The sequence below is a fragment of the Anas platyrhynchos genome, chromosome 20, assembly GCF_047663525.1.
Source record: "Anas platyrhynchos isolate ZD024472 breed Pekin duck chromosome 20, IASCAAS_PekinDuck_T2T, whole genome shotgun sequence".
Taxonomy (NCBI): Eukaryota; Metazoa; Chordata; class Aves; order Anseriformes; family Anatidae; genus Anas; species Anas platyrhynchos.
Window position 1 is genome coordinate 8,054,725 of NC_092606.1, and position 15,000 is coordinate 8,069,724.

Here is a 15,000-nt window from a genome sequence, read left to right on the forward strand (position 1 = left end):
GGGAGGCGGGGCGAGCCTGGCTTCGGCCGCCATCTTGAGAAGGTCACTTTTCTCTATCTCACTCTCTTTCTTTTTTCTTTTTTTTTTTTTTTTTTTTTTCCTTCTTTTTTTCTTCCCCTTCTGTAAAGCCCTAGCCTGCAGGTAACAAGGGAGCCTGCTGAGGAGGACTTGCGTCTGGCGGGGCTTTGAGAGCTGTTCTCCGGCCGCTTTCTTGGCTGCCTCGCTCAGGGCAAGGGGGCTTCTCCTGAGGGCAGCGGCAGCTCCCCGAGAGCTTTCCTCAGTTTCCTCAGCGCTTTCCTCAGTTAACGCACTGCACGAGACTATTCTCAGGTTCGGGGCTGTGTGTAATAAAAACTATCGGAGCATTCTGCCTCTGCCCAAAGCCCTGCTTCCTTCTCACACTGCTGCCGTTTCCCAGATCCAGTGAAACACACGGTTTTTTTCGCAGGGGGCTAAAAAGAACGGCTTTGTAATGAGGAGGCTGCTGCTGGAAAAGTTGCTCAATGCAGTCTGTGCAGGATTGCTGCAAAATGTAGGAGGATTTGGCTGTGGGTGTGATGGGGACGCTCGTGTGAGGGGGAGCGCGCTGAGGAGAACGGCGGCGCCCGGCAGGCTGCCAGCGCTGGAGGTGCGCCCGGGAAGGAAAAAAAAGGTATAAAATGCTGAAGTAAAAAAACCCCTTGTTGCACTTGTGAGGTAAAGGGGGTCTCCTGAATTGGTTTCTCCTCGGGGAACGTAGTCTTGAGTTTGGATCTCCACCAAAAGCCTTCAGGAGGTGACTGCAAGTCTGAGGAAAGGAACTGCTGAGGGGAAAAGCTAAAATCTGGGGTAGTTTATGCCAAAGAATGAAGTAAATGACCAAAGGAGGGCTGACAGAAATAAAAAATTGTCTCGATATTCATGTGTTGTCTGTAACAAATGCACTGCGATAAATTGGTGCATGAGATTGAAATAAAAAGTTTGGGCTTTGCTGCTCCTCTGCATAGGCTGTGAGCATCCTGTTGGATTCTCTGATTTTGCATTTTAATTGTCAAAGAAATGCAGTTGCTGGCTAATTGTGTGAATAATTATTATCAGTGATAGAAATTAGGAAACTCCTTGCTATATTGCAAGGATTTACTAAAAGAATTTATCCTCTAGCAGTTCATCAAAATGCCCAAATCCATTACAAAAACAGACCTCTTTATTTTTTTTCTGCTACAAGGACTTTAGTTTGTTGGTGAACATCAAACTTGACTTTGCAATGAAAGCAGATAGCTAGCCTATAAAAGACGGTTTTAGTTGGCAATGCTAAAGTCATTTTCCCTGCTGCAATTTGGAAGTCCTAGTATAGTCTGCAAGTTTCATTACTGTACTAGTACAATTAATCAGCATACTATTCCCAGATATTCTGGCAACTCTGATTAAATCTGTGTCCTCTTCAATGATTAAACTAGGATGAAATAAGACATCCCACAGCATATGCTACTGTCACTGAAATTCATCTCAGAAATGGTATTCATAGCCAAAGAAAGTCTTTGTGAAGGTCTTTCTGCTTTGTCGGTTAACCCTAATTCCCAAATGTATTTTGTGTTTGTATTTTGTATTGCTTGAGTCAGGCACACTTATTCAATCTTAAAACAAAGCAATCTACCTATTTAAACATAGAAGGCTATGATGTGCAAGTTCATTTTATAAACTTAATACACTAAGAGACAGTCACCCAGATTGGAATCCAGGCATGTTGATGGGAAGTGACATGACTGTGGATGTATTCCTCTTTCAGGAATAAAAGGTAGGCTTTGTTCACAATGTCAGTTAAGCCAGCACTAAATTCAGTCAACTTTCTGTACCTGATATCAATTCAGGCATGAGCACACATTTCTGACAGTTCTATTAATAGAGGGCCTAACTACAGCATTGCAGACTGAAAGGTTATATAAAACAACTCTATTTCTATTATATCATAATGAAAAGTATCCTGAATTTCACCGTTAGGTCACTCACTGGAAGTCATCTTACTTAAAAAGGGAAGATACCTATGGCTTATGTATGAATTCCTCGTGAGGAACATAGAAGATTGTGGGCTGGGAGAGAAAAGATATGGTTTAAGCTGGCATGGATGACCTGGATTCCTTTATTCTGGTAGCAGATTCAACCTTGGAATATAAAAGTAATGTGTGTTTCTTTATAGGAAGCTCTGGCAACTTAAAGTACCCTAACCTTGCTCTGTCAAATCACCTCACAACTCCAAAATGTAGAACATGTCAATTGCTGGTCAGGGCAGGTGTGTGCCTATGACATAAACTAGTTTAGTGTTTCCTTACAGCAATAAAGACTCCATGGAATCCCATCGTGAAAATGAAGCTGTCATGCCACGGCAGAATGGGCACTCTGTTGGCTTGCAGTTCGTGTTGCCTGTCCTTGATCACAACTGGCTATCTGTAAAGAGGTAAGAGCCATTCAGTGGCTAGATGAAGTGATCTCTTCTGTTCATATCCTACTTCTGTACTCCTTATGCACAAACTCCTTCTCCCTATTGTTTGCTGAGGAAACATGCAGTACATTTTAGAAAAAGGTCTCAAGATAGGAGAGATTGTTTTCTTAAATTTGTTTTCCCATCTCTGACATGCTGCTTCTCTGCAGCAGTCTCTCTCATCTCTGCATTAAATGGAAGGACAACAAGAATTTAGATTAATTTCTCTTTCCTGTGACCATTCCTTGTATGATGACTATTCTGATCTTACAGCCATTCACTGCGGTCTTTTCTGCATCAATCTTTTCCCATGGCAAGGGCATATTCATAATCATTCATTTTGTAGTTAGAATAGGAAATTCTAGGAGTTTTTTGTCACCTTAAAAGGGATCAGGGTTTCACCTTCAGCATCTTACTTTGTTTGAATGTCTTTTGTTTGACTTTCTCCCCCAGTTCCTCAGACACAACACAAATCACAGATTACACTAGTAGATAGTTCCTGTTCAGTAAAGAGTCTTCCGGCTGGATTCACACTGTTAGCAACATCTGCTCCTCTACTTCAGCTTCTTGGCAAAAACAATAAGCTGACGGTAAGATAGACATAGCTCCCTGTAACATGTTCAGCAATGTTCATCGGATTTTACATGCTGGAATCAGCAAGAAGACATTTTAAATGGTAACAACATGAGGTATCAGTTTTAGGCTTTAAAAAGGATACTCTTAGGCAAATGGGGACCATATTGTGCCCATTAGAACGTTTGTAAGTTTGAGTTTCATGCTGTCGATATCTAGCAAACAAGTTGTTTTCTTAACAGTAAAGGTTATATATTTTTCAGGGTTTATATTCTGGATCCAAATTGTTACCAGGAAAAAGTATGCGTTTGCTGAGCTGTGGTGTACCATTCCGCCCCTTTACAACTGTTTTGTCTGTGCACTCCTTGATATACAAGGAGATTGTTTTTGACCAATCCTCGACTGAGTTTGCATGTGAATAGTAAAATCCATATTAGTTCTTCATACGCCAAGGTAACATTCCACCACTACCATGGATGTGTATCATAAATTTAAATTCTCTAGAAATTGCTTATCAGAGAGAATTTGAGGAAAAGGAGACAGCAACTCAGTTATTTTGTCTTTGATTCATAGCTCCCTGCCGTCTTGAATAAGAGCGTAACAAAAAACTAAAAGCCGTTTTGTTTCCAATTAGGTACGAACTATAAATAAAGTAGGAGACTAAACCTGGGGCTGAACACTCTAGTCTGGCCAGAAGTATTTTGTGTAAGTTCAAGGCTACTCCTACAGAGCAGGTTCAAAAGTTTAACTGTTACTCAAATGTTGTTGGGCTCATGTTTCAGTGGGAAGTGTGTGTGCATGTGAGGAAGGGGGGTTTCCTGGAAAAAATGGACCAGTGAACCAGTAGCATGGCAAACAGAGAGAAACCTGGTGTAGGAATCACTGCAGCTGCTACAGCGCATCTCTTCAGAACATACCTCAGTGCACAGCATGATGAAAATGTTTATATTTACTTGTATTATAGCAATGTTCAGATTCTCCAACTGAGATCAGAGTCCAGCTGGGTTTACCCTAATCCTCGATGATCTCCTATAGAGGTAAGAATCTCCGTTCTTCCATAACTGTCCCAGTAGTTAGACTGGACATGGGTGGCAGTCTGTGGTGCTAAAATGACTTGCCCAAGATGCCAGAGCAAGCCTGCACTGGAGCCAGAAATAGGAGCTAGTTCTGTCTTCCATTCCCTGATACATGAAACCACAATGGCTTTGATGTTCAAACCTCACCGTGTGTCTGTCTGTCATTCCCTAAACCCAGCAGTATTCCACCTAGGTCACTGACCACAGATAAGGGTTTTGGTAGGGGCATGAAGAGTGGAAAATGATTGCTTGAGCCAGGGAGAAAAGTTGTGGATGTAAACTAAGTTGTTCACTGAAGGGTGACACCTAAACAAAGCGTTTTGACATGGCTTTTGGATAAGATTCCTGGTTTGGATCAACTTTTAGGGGAATGGTCGTGGTAAAAGCGTCTCTGGAACTGCAGGAAATCCTTACGGAGCCTTATGGTGGTGTTGACTCAGACTCTTGGCAGGGTGGCTCTGTTTAATACCTGCGTAAACCAGAATGACCTTGTTCTAAACTTTATTTGTATAGGCTTATATTATTACTTAAAGAGATAGCCCTCTCAGCTGGGAAATCGAGGATTTCCTTGGTCATTAATGTTAGAACTAGGGCAAAATGCCCACTTGAGAGGTGGTCATTTTAGATAACATGGACATGCTTTTTGGGCAGCACACTGCATTTCCTCCACTATTAGCGAGAAACAGTTAACTTCAGAGTCAAACAGAAGATGAAAGCAGCAGCAATTAATGATGAAATGACTGCCTTGAGTGCCAAAATAGTTATGGGAAGTGTTAAGCTCAAGTGGAAAATGCAGTTTTCTAACTCATATTTCTACAGAACTGAGTCTGAGAAATTTTTGCTTTGCCACCTGCAAAGCCTGACCTAATTGACAATCAGTTTAATATGCCTGATGGAAAGCAGTCATGAGATCCACTGCTGTGTCAGTTTTCAATCCTTGGAACAAACACAAGGATGTGAAATATGAGGCAGATAGTAATTGATTTGCCTTTCCTGAAATGCTGGGATGTTACTGGAAGGAAATAAACATCAGTATTCTTACTTGAAAAAAACAATGGCATGTATTTGCGAGTGGTTATTTGTATATAAATTTGGAGCCAGAGGTTAAAATACAGTTTTCATGCTTCCTTTTTTCTACTGTAGTCTGAAACTAGATATTTAAATAATTGATTAATGATTTAAAATGGCAAGTAGGAAATCTTAATTTACATAATTTATTTTAATCATATTTTACATTTATAATTCTTAACTCTTTACTGGAACAAAAGCAGATTCCTTGTGCTTTGCAGCATGTTACTTTTAGTCGGAAGGACAGGAGTAGTCTTTAATTTAAGCTATGTCAATGTGTATCTATTCACACTTCTGTTTATGTCTTTTAGTCATTAAGTACTGTTTGGTATCCTTTATTTATTAGTTACTGCGATTTTTTAACAGATTATTTCTGTTAAGTTACATTTAGATGGGATATAAGATTCAATTAAAATGTGCAAAGGAATTAATGAGAGATGAAAATTTGTCTTTAGCTCCCCCAACTTCCAAAATATTAATACCAGCAGATCTTGTCCTTCCGCATGTTTGAGCTAATCATCCTACTGCTTGATTCTACCCTACCCATAGTTTGGAAAAGGGAATGGCAAGCTGTCTTCCTTTTTCAAATCCCTCTCGAGTTCTCAACTCTGAATGAACTAGTCACCAAAATTAACTTGTTGAATAAACTGAAGTGAAGAATTCACTTTCTTTCTGCACCTGCAGATGAAGCCACTGTTATAAAAAGCTGGTTCAGCGCTCAACAAGCTATTTCTAGTCATTTACTTAGCAACACCCACCCGTTTGGTGTTCTGACTTTCTCTGAAATTTCTGCAGCAAGCCTGGACTGCATGTATATTTTGTACTTAATGATTCTAGATTTCACTTTAGTGTTGGCTGTCCTGATTTCACATTTTATTTTAAATATATATATATATATATATATATATATAAAGGACAGACATATTTGGTTTAAATCAAAGCACGACACTTTAAAATTTGTTTTGCCCTTTAAACTGGTAAATTTTTATTTATTTATTTATTTATTTTTGCTCACATTTTGCAAAGTGCTCATCACTTACTTCAAACTGTGGCTGACAGCTGTTGTTTAGGAGGTATATAAAGTACTTGGCAAGGTTCTTTTTTTTTCCTGGAATAGTCTAGAACGGCAACTTGCAGTTCTTTGAGATATGCTCATATTTGTACGTGTGACGTGTTCTAGTGCCTTTGCTAGTACAAAAATAGTACAGTGCACAAAAGGGAAGAAAGCACATATGCATGATGGGTATGCATTTCATAGCAAATTGCTATAGAGACTGATTGAGCAATGGATATAATTGTAACCTGCACAGGGGTAGGACATGGAAACAAGCAGCACGGCCTATGCTGCTGTAGTTCAAGGGGCAAATCCCTTAATGCGAATGCAGTTACACAACACATGAAGATTAGTCCCACATGGGAAGCCAAATGGGTTAAGATAGTGTAACTACAGACATCTATGGGCTGTAGTATTGTCATATACAACATTTGTGTCTACTGGAAAATTATACTGCTGTAATTATAATGTACACAGGTACTCTGGCAACGAATTTAATTTCTACAGGAGCCCAGGTAAAACTGGGCTTTGAAGCAGGGAAGGAAATACCAGCTAGGCCTGTTGCTGAAAGCAGGTGAATGGACAAAAGGGAGGAGTACCTCCAGCCTAGGGATTTCTGGTCACTTCTTGCTGCAATCTTGCTTCAGCACTGGATTTTTCTGATCTTAATTTCTTGCTGTGTATGACTGGTTTGTTCTTGCGTAAGTACTAGGCTGTGAACTTCTCAGAGGAGGAGAAAAAGGGGGAGGGAGTAATGGAGGCAGTGAAAACACAGGTGGCTTGAGTTATATTTGTCTTTTTTGAACAGATTAATCACTCTGTTGATTTATACTGTCCACCAACACAAGCTTTATTGTGAGGTACTGAAAATATTTTTTTTTTACTGATTGGAAAATTGAGTGACTGCAGTTCTTCCACAGCTTTGATAGTTAGTTACACTCCCGCAATTGTTCTAAACTTCAAAACAAAGGTTCTTCCTACCTTTATTTAACTTGCTGATTTACTATAATAAATTTTCATAGTATTTTTTCAAGCGGATATGCCAGATGAAGTTGATATCAGTGCTTTTATTGATAAGAGTTGTAACCTAATGTGAGCATTACTTTCTGCTATGCATTATTTTTAGCTTAAGACAACAGTGTTACATAACAAGGGAACATAACTGAAGACTAAATATTGGCTATTAGTGAAAAGTGTCTGAAGTGCTACTTTGAGTACAGAGCAGGGAGTTTGCCAAGCTTCTGACTCATAAGAACAAAGAGATGGTAGTTCCTTCACTGGTCCTGAACTTGTTTGAAACAGAAGATGCTACTCGAGCCACGAAAATAAAATCCTGTTACAAGTAGCCTGATAGTCTGTATTACAATGTTGGACTGAAAGTGCACAAAGTGTGCAAATATCACCATGATTCCAGGCAAAAAAGAAAGAATGCCCCCATTTTGTTCCCACACCTTTGAATTTTATATGGAAGACCTTTTGAGACCATCTTCAGACCAGGTAAAACTACTTGTAGTATAGAGGGTAGATGGATGGAGGTGATGAATTGAATGATTTGACTGAAAGGTGTAAGATACGAATTTGTCTACACTTCTAGTGGAATACAGTGCTACAAATACTGGTCAAATGGTGTGAAGGAAGGTTGTTGGATACTTACGTGCCTTTTATACTTGATACCACCTGAACATCATTCTGTATTTCACGAAGATGAAATACCTTCATGCAGTGACAGAAGTAAGAGTTCTCTCAGGATGGGTACCTGGAAAGACCTTTGTGATTGGTCTGTGTTAGATACACATAGGCCCTCTCATGAAGTGAGAATCCCTGGCAATGTTCACCAATCCTTTTTTAACAGAAATATGCAATTGTCTTACTGAGGGAAGATCTACAGATACTGAATGCCTTGTCTACAATCAGAAACTAGATGGCAGAGCAGTGATTCAAATCCAAGGCTAGCACCCTAGCTTTGGTTGTCCTTCCCTTATTTGCCCCCAAATATTTTGTAGCTCCCACATTATATTATATATTCTGATTATAATCAGAAACCCTGGCCTGAGTCTTCTCCAATCAAGACTAAGTTCTAATTCTTATTTTAAATAAAACTCAGATCTAGTCTGATGTCTCGTTATGAAGCATCCCTGGCTTTCTATTATCTGTGTTCTACATTAGACTTATTTCCACAGCTCCTTTACCACTGAAGATCACAACAATCTGTAGGCAGTGTATCGGCTGAATACATTACTGAGCATCTTGCAGTGTATGTTGGTGTTCAGAATTTTATGGGCTTGGGAATAGTGCAATTGTATGAGATGAATTAATAAAGAAAAGCATTATAATAGCAAAAGATGCCAGAGAAGAGTCACATCTTACTGTAGAAATAAAAAGAGACCTTTTATCATAGGGAAAATGGAGTAAATGACAATGAAATCTTATGTAGACATAAGAAAAGTGAGGCATGCGAAGTGAAACACTAAGTATGTGAGAAACAGAAGAATGAAAGACACAATAAGAATAAATAAATTCTAAATAAGAATAAAGGGTCCTCTGGGCTACAATTCTTTTTCTCATAACACTGAGAAGATGGCCATCCCTAAATACTGCCAAGAGTATGTAAGCAATAATGCATGTTTTTTATTGGAAATGATACCAAGGAACAGATTTGTGTTAGTGATTGCTTGCAAATGTTTACCATTGCTGAGTATTTAATAAATAACAATGATTCATATTGTGGTTTTACTAGTGTGCTTGCAAATTTTGTAAAGAATAGTATATGCAAAACAGCCTGAAGATCCAAGTACTGAAGTCTGAAAATGTCTTGTGCATTTATTAACAAAAATCAGAAGCTAAGTAGGGCTGTGTAAGTGTTTCAAAGCTTTAGTATTTATTGTTTTCTTTCTCCCTGTTAACTATTGGTGGTACCATTTGCTTTAGAGGTATGGACCAGAGCAAGGAATTCTTCCCAACTACTCCGCTGCCAGGTTACAAATATAACTCATAGACTTCTGCCCGCACGTAATGCTATTTTGCCCCATTTTTATGGTTTTGTTTTTTCTTTGTTTCATTAAAAGCAGATGTTTGACCAGCCAAGGTTTTACAGACTTCATTACCAGTAGCTGATTAAAATCAAAAGATGCACAGGAAATAAGTGAGTCTGGCCACTTTCTGCATCTGCTCTCATGTTGGAATGGAAGCTGCGCACTGCCTAAGGAGGGTAACTATCAGGGATACTATAAATACGTTTTAATCCCTATTTTCTCTCTAGATCATTTTATAAGTCCTTCAAAATATTTGCGCAATAGCTGTGATAAGCAACAGCATCCTGGGGTAAGTAAGAGCCTGGAAATGACAGAAGTTTTCTCAGCTCTTGTCAGAATTTCCCAGTGCAGATGGGCAATGCATGGCAATAGAGTTCATGTACTTACCCTTACCAAAATGGTGAATAGAGGTTGCCTTTGGCCTTACTGGAAGCATTAAGTGACAGTAAATTTGCTTTGTGCAGGACACTCTTCTGGGAAATAAAGGCATTCTCAACACTAAATTAGATTATTCTTAATTTAAATCTATGTTTATGCAAGTTTTCAGTTAACCTTAGGTTTAACATTCTCTGCAGTGATTAAAATACTGTGTTCACTTGCAGAATGGTCTCTATTTTGGTCTGAAGCTAGCAAGCCTAGGAAGAGAGAGACCTCACGAGGAAAGGCCTCTATTTTTTGTTCTGTCAATGCTTGTCTGTGTGTCATTACTCACAATAAATGGCTCCTTATCTGTTATGCTGTCTTCTTAATTAAGAGGGCTCTGGTGTATAAAAGTGAAGACTGCAATGATCACCCATGGTTCTTCTGGGGATTAATGTTTCACTGTGGTATGTGTTGGGTCTGTCTGGGACGGAGTCACCTTTCCCTGCAGCAGCCCACACAGTGCTGTGCTCTGCACTCGTAGCTGGAGCAGCACTGGTATCACTCCTGTGTTGTGTCTATTGCTGCATAGTGCTTATTGTAGGACTTACTGTTTCTTTTGTTTCTTTTTCTCCCCATTCCCCTTCCCTTTAATTAAACCATTCTCATCTCAAACCTCGAGCTCTCTGTGTTGCATTTTCTCCCCCTTCCTCTTCAAGGAGAGGGGGAGTGAGAGGGCAGTTGTGGTGGAGCTCGGCTGCCCACCCAAGTAAAACCACCACATGGTAGAAAGGTCAAAACATAGGTTAAATAGACATTTAGTCCCATAGTTGTTTGTTTGTTTGTTTGTTTTTTCTTTCCCAAATCCATACAGATTTCACAGCCATTTTCTGCTATAATTGTGACAGAAAAATTGCATCTGCAACCCTCAAATGCAATAAATCCAGTTATCAGGTATACCAGTAAAAGCAATTTCAGCCAAAAAAAAAAAAAAAAAAAAAACTACAGGCAAAACCAGTTAAGTTGGTTAGCAAGACAGTGTCTTTGATGCATGTTAACTATAGTGCCTCACTTCCCTTGACCTCCACAAGCTGTTCTGTGTTTGAATAAATCTCAGCTACAAGAGGAAGCTCTGTTCCAGTGATGTGCAGCTTCCTTCTTTGTCTGATGTTAATGCAAAATGTGCTAACTCACAAAGGTTTTTCCCTTTCCCTTCCCTTCTCCCTTTTCCCTTTTCCCTTTTCCCTTTCCATTTCCCTTTTCCTTTTCCTTTCATTTATTTTTTAAAAATTTATCTTTATGTTATTTTTTATTTTGAGAAGGAGGGAATAATTAGAGTGTCTTTCTCTTTTACAGCTCTGTGAGCATGTGCTGGAACAGTAATCTCTCCTGCTATACCTTTTGAGGCAGAATTATGTGGATACAAATGAGGAGACTTCCCTATGAAATGAGTTATTTGGATAAATCCCTCAAGAAGTTTTCATAAAGTTGCATTTTGTTTCTTGATTTAAAAGTGTAGAAGAAGACTCTGAACTAGTGTCCTTCCCCAGACAAAAGCATGATCTACATGCCTAGAAGTTTGGATATATGGATTAAATGTAAGTAATAATGAAAAAGGTGGAATTTATAGCATAGAATGTGTAAATTTTATTTGCTCCTATCACAAGGCTAAAGTATGCTTACACTGAATCCACACTGGGTTTTATGCTTATTACCCAATCAACATGAGAGAAAGTATTTCAAAGCAAAAATGCTGGCTGAGGTGGTAAAAAGATGAGGTTACTAAAAAAAAACATGGTATTTATTAAAACTCACAGAATGAGAATCTTCCAAGCAGATGTTTTCCAATTAAGTCTATAGTGAAGCAGGTGGTCCAATCGGTTTTGTTGGAGTTTTCTAGTAACAGAGGACTGCTTGTGAAGCATACTGGACTCATAATTATTGTTAGTCTGAATGGTTCAGTCTCTGGTTACATATTCGTTCCATAAAAAAGGGAGAGACAGACAAATTAAGTAACGGCTCATATTGTTTGTTTTGCCTGCAAAGGTTTGGAAAAAAGTTGGCAGGCCAGTCATATATCGTTAATCCCTGATTATTCAGCTACTAAATTTTATTCTAAAATACTAAGTATTTCATAACACTATTTTAACCTATTACCTGTTGCTGTCCTAATGTTAATCACATCTAATTGTGGCCACAAACAACACACTGAGATAGAGTAGATTCAATAGACTGCAGGTGCAGACTTTCTCAAACTTCAGTGAGAAGTAGAGCACTGAGGTTTCCTTCTTTCTGGTCAGGACAGGATGTATAGCTGAAGGGAATAACAATTTGGTAAATTCATCAGTCAGGAGGACCATAATGCAAAATATACACGTTAGTAGATGAGTAATCTCTGGAGATTTGCTCTATGGTCTTTTACGAGAACAGGGTAGACTACTGATTCTACAATACATCTGAAACTGAAAATCATGCTGAATTTTGCGCATGATTACATTACTTGAGTAGCTTGCTCTCATGACAGATCTGTCACTCTTTGGTTAAAACTGTAAATCAAACTGCCATCCCTACAGACACGCAACCCAGATAGCAATGTGTGAAGTCCAAGTCTGCCTTTACATATTATCAATGCAGAGTGGGTTCAAAACCAGAAGTGATTTATTGTGCAGTTGTGGTTCGGAAACCACAGTGACAAACCTTAAAAAGAAGACAGCCTCTTACCTAAGTTTATTTCCTTCTGCAGCTCCTTCATAGTTATCATCATTGTCTTTATGTCTCCTTGGAGTGGAACATTTCAGGCAGGTCCAAGCAGCTATTTGTTAGGCTCACTGCCTTGCTGAATTGCATTGTTTTATTTTCTGAACTTGTCAGACACTACATTTACTAAGTCTTGTGGCAATCCATATTGCAGTTATTTGTAGAATCTTAACATTTTTGGATTTGTTTCCATCACATAGGTTTAAAATACATAATGGCTATGCCTCAAAATGCTGACCATTTCCACAAATGTGTATAAACACACACACACACAAACATATATTCTCTTTTGGCTTCTTTATGTTCTTTGTCTGCATGATGCATGTGAGAAGGAACATAGCACATGCAGCTTGATTCATTCCTCTTAAAATCAGTATTGGTAGACCTGGTCAACGATGAATGTTATTTCCATATTCAGTTCTTTCATACAATTTGTTGCTGTTTACTGGTCAGGGGTTTAGTAAGCTTCCTTTTGTTTTATGTATAGAAATGCTTTGGAGTTAATCAGGATAATGAAATATTCCTGGATTTGTATCTTATGGACAACTAGTTTCACTAATAATGGCCCTTCTGACCTAGCTCTCTGAGAAAGCTCTGGCAAAGCCTTCAAAGCTGTTCGTGGCTGTGACAGCCTCAGTATGCAGAACGTTTGATTTTGAAGGGGTATTTGGATGAATAAATACATTTGAAGGCTTTTTGCAGTAGATACTTAAGAATCCTTTCAGGGGAAACTGGGAGCTCTTGCACCAGTTGTCTGTGAACAGCCCTGTCTAGATTGCAGGCACAGCACGTTTGTTGGCAGCGTCTCACCTGGATTTAATTAAACTGACAGGAGCACACCAGCGGCTGCTGTGCAGGCTGCTCCCGTGAGCCTTGCTGGTAACGTAGCACTGCCTGTGAGCCTGCAAGGCACCTCGTCGTGAGCTGCCTCCTGCTCACACCACGGCCTTGCTGCTTCCTAATGAGCATGGCAGCACAGGTTGGGTTGTGGCCACGTCAGGGTGGGTGCCTCAGTTCCACATGGAGCATGCAGCACCAAGTGGAGTCCCACCAGGACCGCAGCCCAGGCGCTGAGCGGATGCCTGGACAGCCAGGACACGCGGGGCGAGTCACAGCTGAGGGCTCTTTGGGTGAGTAATAGACAAGAACTCAGTTGCACACTCAGTTTGGAATAAGCCAGCTTCATAAGTGCATAAAACTGCCAGGGCTTGGCCTGCTGAGTGTCCGCCGACCAGTTCACCACCAACACTGCTGCTTCCCCCAGCTGGTTCCAGTCGCGCTTCTCAGGTTCAGCCCTCACCACATCTGCTACCACAGGCAGGTCGGGAACGGGGTAAGAAAATCTGCTGTGCGCGTGGCTAGTGCCAAATGCCTCACATAAACAGGGGCTGACTTACTGCTGCCATAGAAGGATTTGGCTGCTGGTGGCCTCTTGGGTGACACGGCCACGAGACCTCGTGCCTAAAGGCACTGAGAGGAGAGGCGCTGCTGGAGGCAGTCTGCTGGGGCCAGGAGCTGTGCCTGCACTGCTCGGCACTCCTGCAAGTGCCACAGGCAAACACTGCCAGGACATGGCATATCCTGACCTACAGAAAGCAACAGGTCAGCCAGAACAATATCTGGCTGTGAAGAAACGAGCTGTAAGCGTGCCTAAAAAGAAAAAACAAAACAAAAAAGCAAAATGACAGCGAGCAGCGCTCTGCAGCCCGCTCAGCAGAAGCCCATTGTCACAAAGCTCCGCGGAATTATTTGGCCTGGTGTGGCAGTGTGTGTGCGTGTGTCTGTGTGTCTGTATGTGTCCGTGTGTCTGTCCGTGTGTCTGTCTCTCTGTGCCCGTGCCCGTGTGCGCGCTGGGCTCTGTGCGGCCGCCGCTCCTCGGGCGCCTCCCCGCGGCACTGCCCGGAGCAGCCCCGGCTCAGATAAAGCAGATCTGGTGTTTGCCTGCCCTGCCTTTAAAGCCAGCTGGTCTTCGGGCTGATTTGAACATTTCTTCATTTTTTATTATTTTTTTTTTACCCGCGGTTGTGGCTGCAGATAAAGTTTTTAATTTCTACAGAGCGGCGCTGGTTCCTTGTCGCTTCCAAGCGTGGTCAGTTCTTGACTTCGCTGCGTTCATCAAGCAGTGGGATGCGTGGGTAATAGCACTAACATCTACTTGCTGGAGGTTCTCTGGTCTGTAGTAGAGAAAAAGTAGCAGGGAAATACTGACTAGACAGCAACAACTGCTTACTGGTGTGGTAAAATGGCACATGGAATTGTTTTCAGAGGCAAGCTGACTTCAGTGGAACAGCAAGTTGCCTTGTTGGACTGGGGGAGATACCCGTAATTTATATCTAAATCCTCCCTTAGAAAGTTGAGAGTTAAGATGTTACCAAAAACAAAACAAAACAAAAAAAAGTCCTCTCTTGAAATAAAATTAATGTAGATTTATTTGCAATTAAGTTTCACTGAGCAGGACCGTGCCTTCTGGTTCGTGAAATGAGGATAGGATGCAATACTGCACTGTTAAGCACGCAAAAGTAGAGGAGTCCAGATTTCACAAAATGGCCAAGAATGCTAGATGCCATTTCATTTTCAGTTTAGTCTGAAGTGTGAAACACATGGTCTTCAAAAAAAAAAACCAAA

General features: G+C 40.5%; 1 protein-coding gene across 2 annotated transcripts in view; it reads left to right on the forward strand.

The window, feature by feature from the left end:
- The first annotated feature begins 87 nt into the window (after positions 1–87).
- SPNS3 (SPNS lysolipid transporter 3, sphingosine-1-phosphate (putative)) overlaps positions 88–15,000 on the forward strand; it is a 64,051-nt gene continuing 49,138 nt past the window's right edge. The window contains exons 1-5 of one of the 2 annotated variants that reach the window (XM_072026250.1): positions 88–652; positions 2,309–2,431; positions 3,993–4,065; positions 9,295–9,434; positions 10,975–11,216. The gene's annotated coding sequence lies outside the window, so the exon portion shown is untranslated. The remainder of the gene's footprint in view (positions 653–2,308; positions 2,432–3,992; positions 4,066–9,294; positions 9,435–10,974; positions 11,217–15,000) is intronic. The other variant, XM_027445987.3, reaches the window with a different exon arrangement.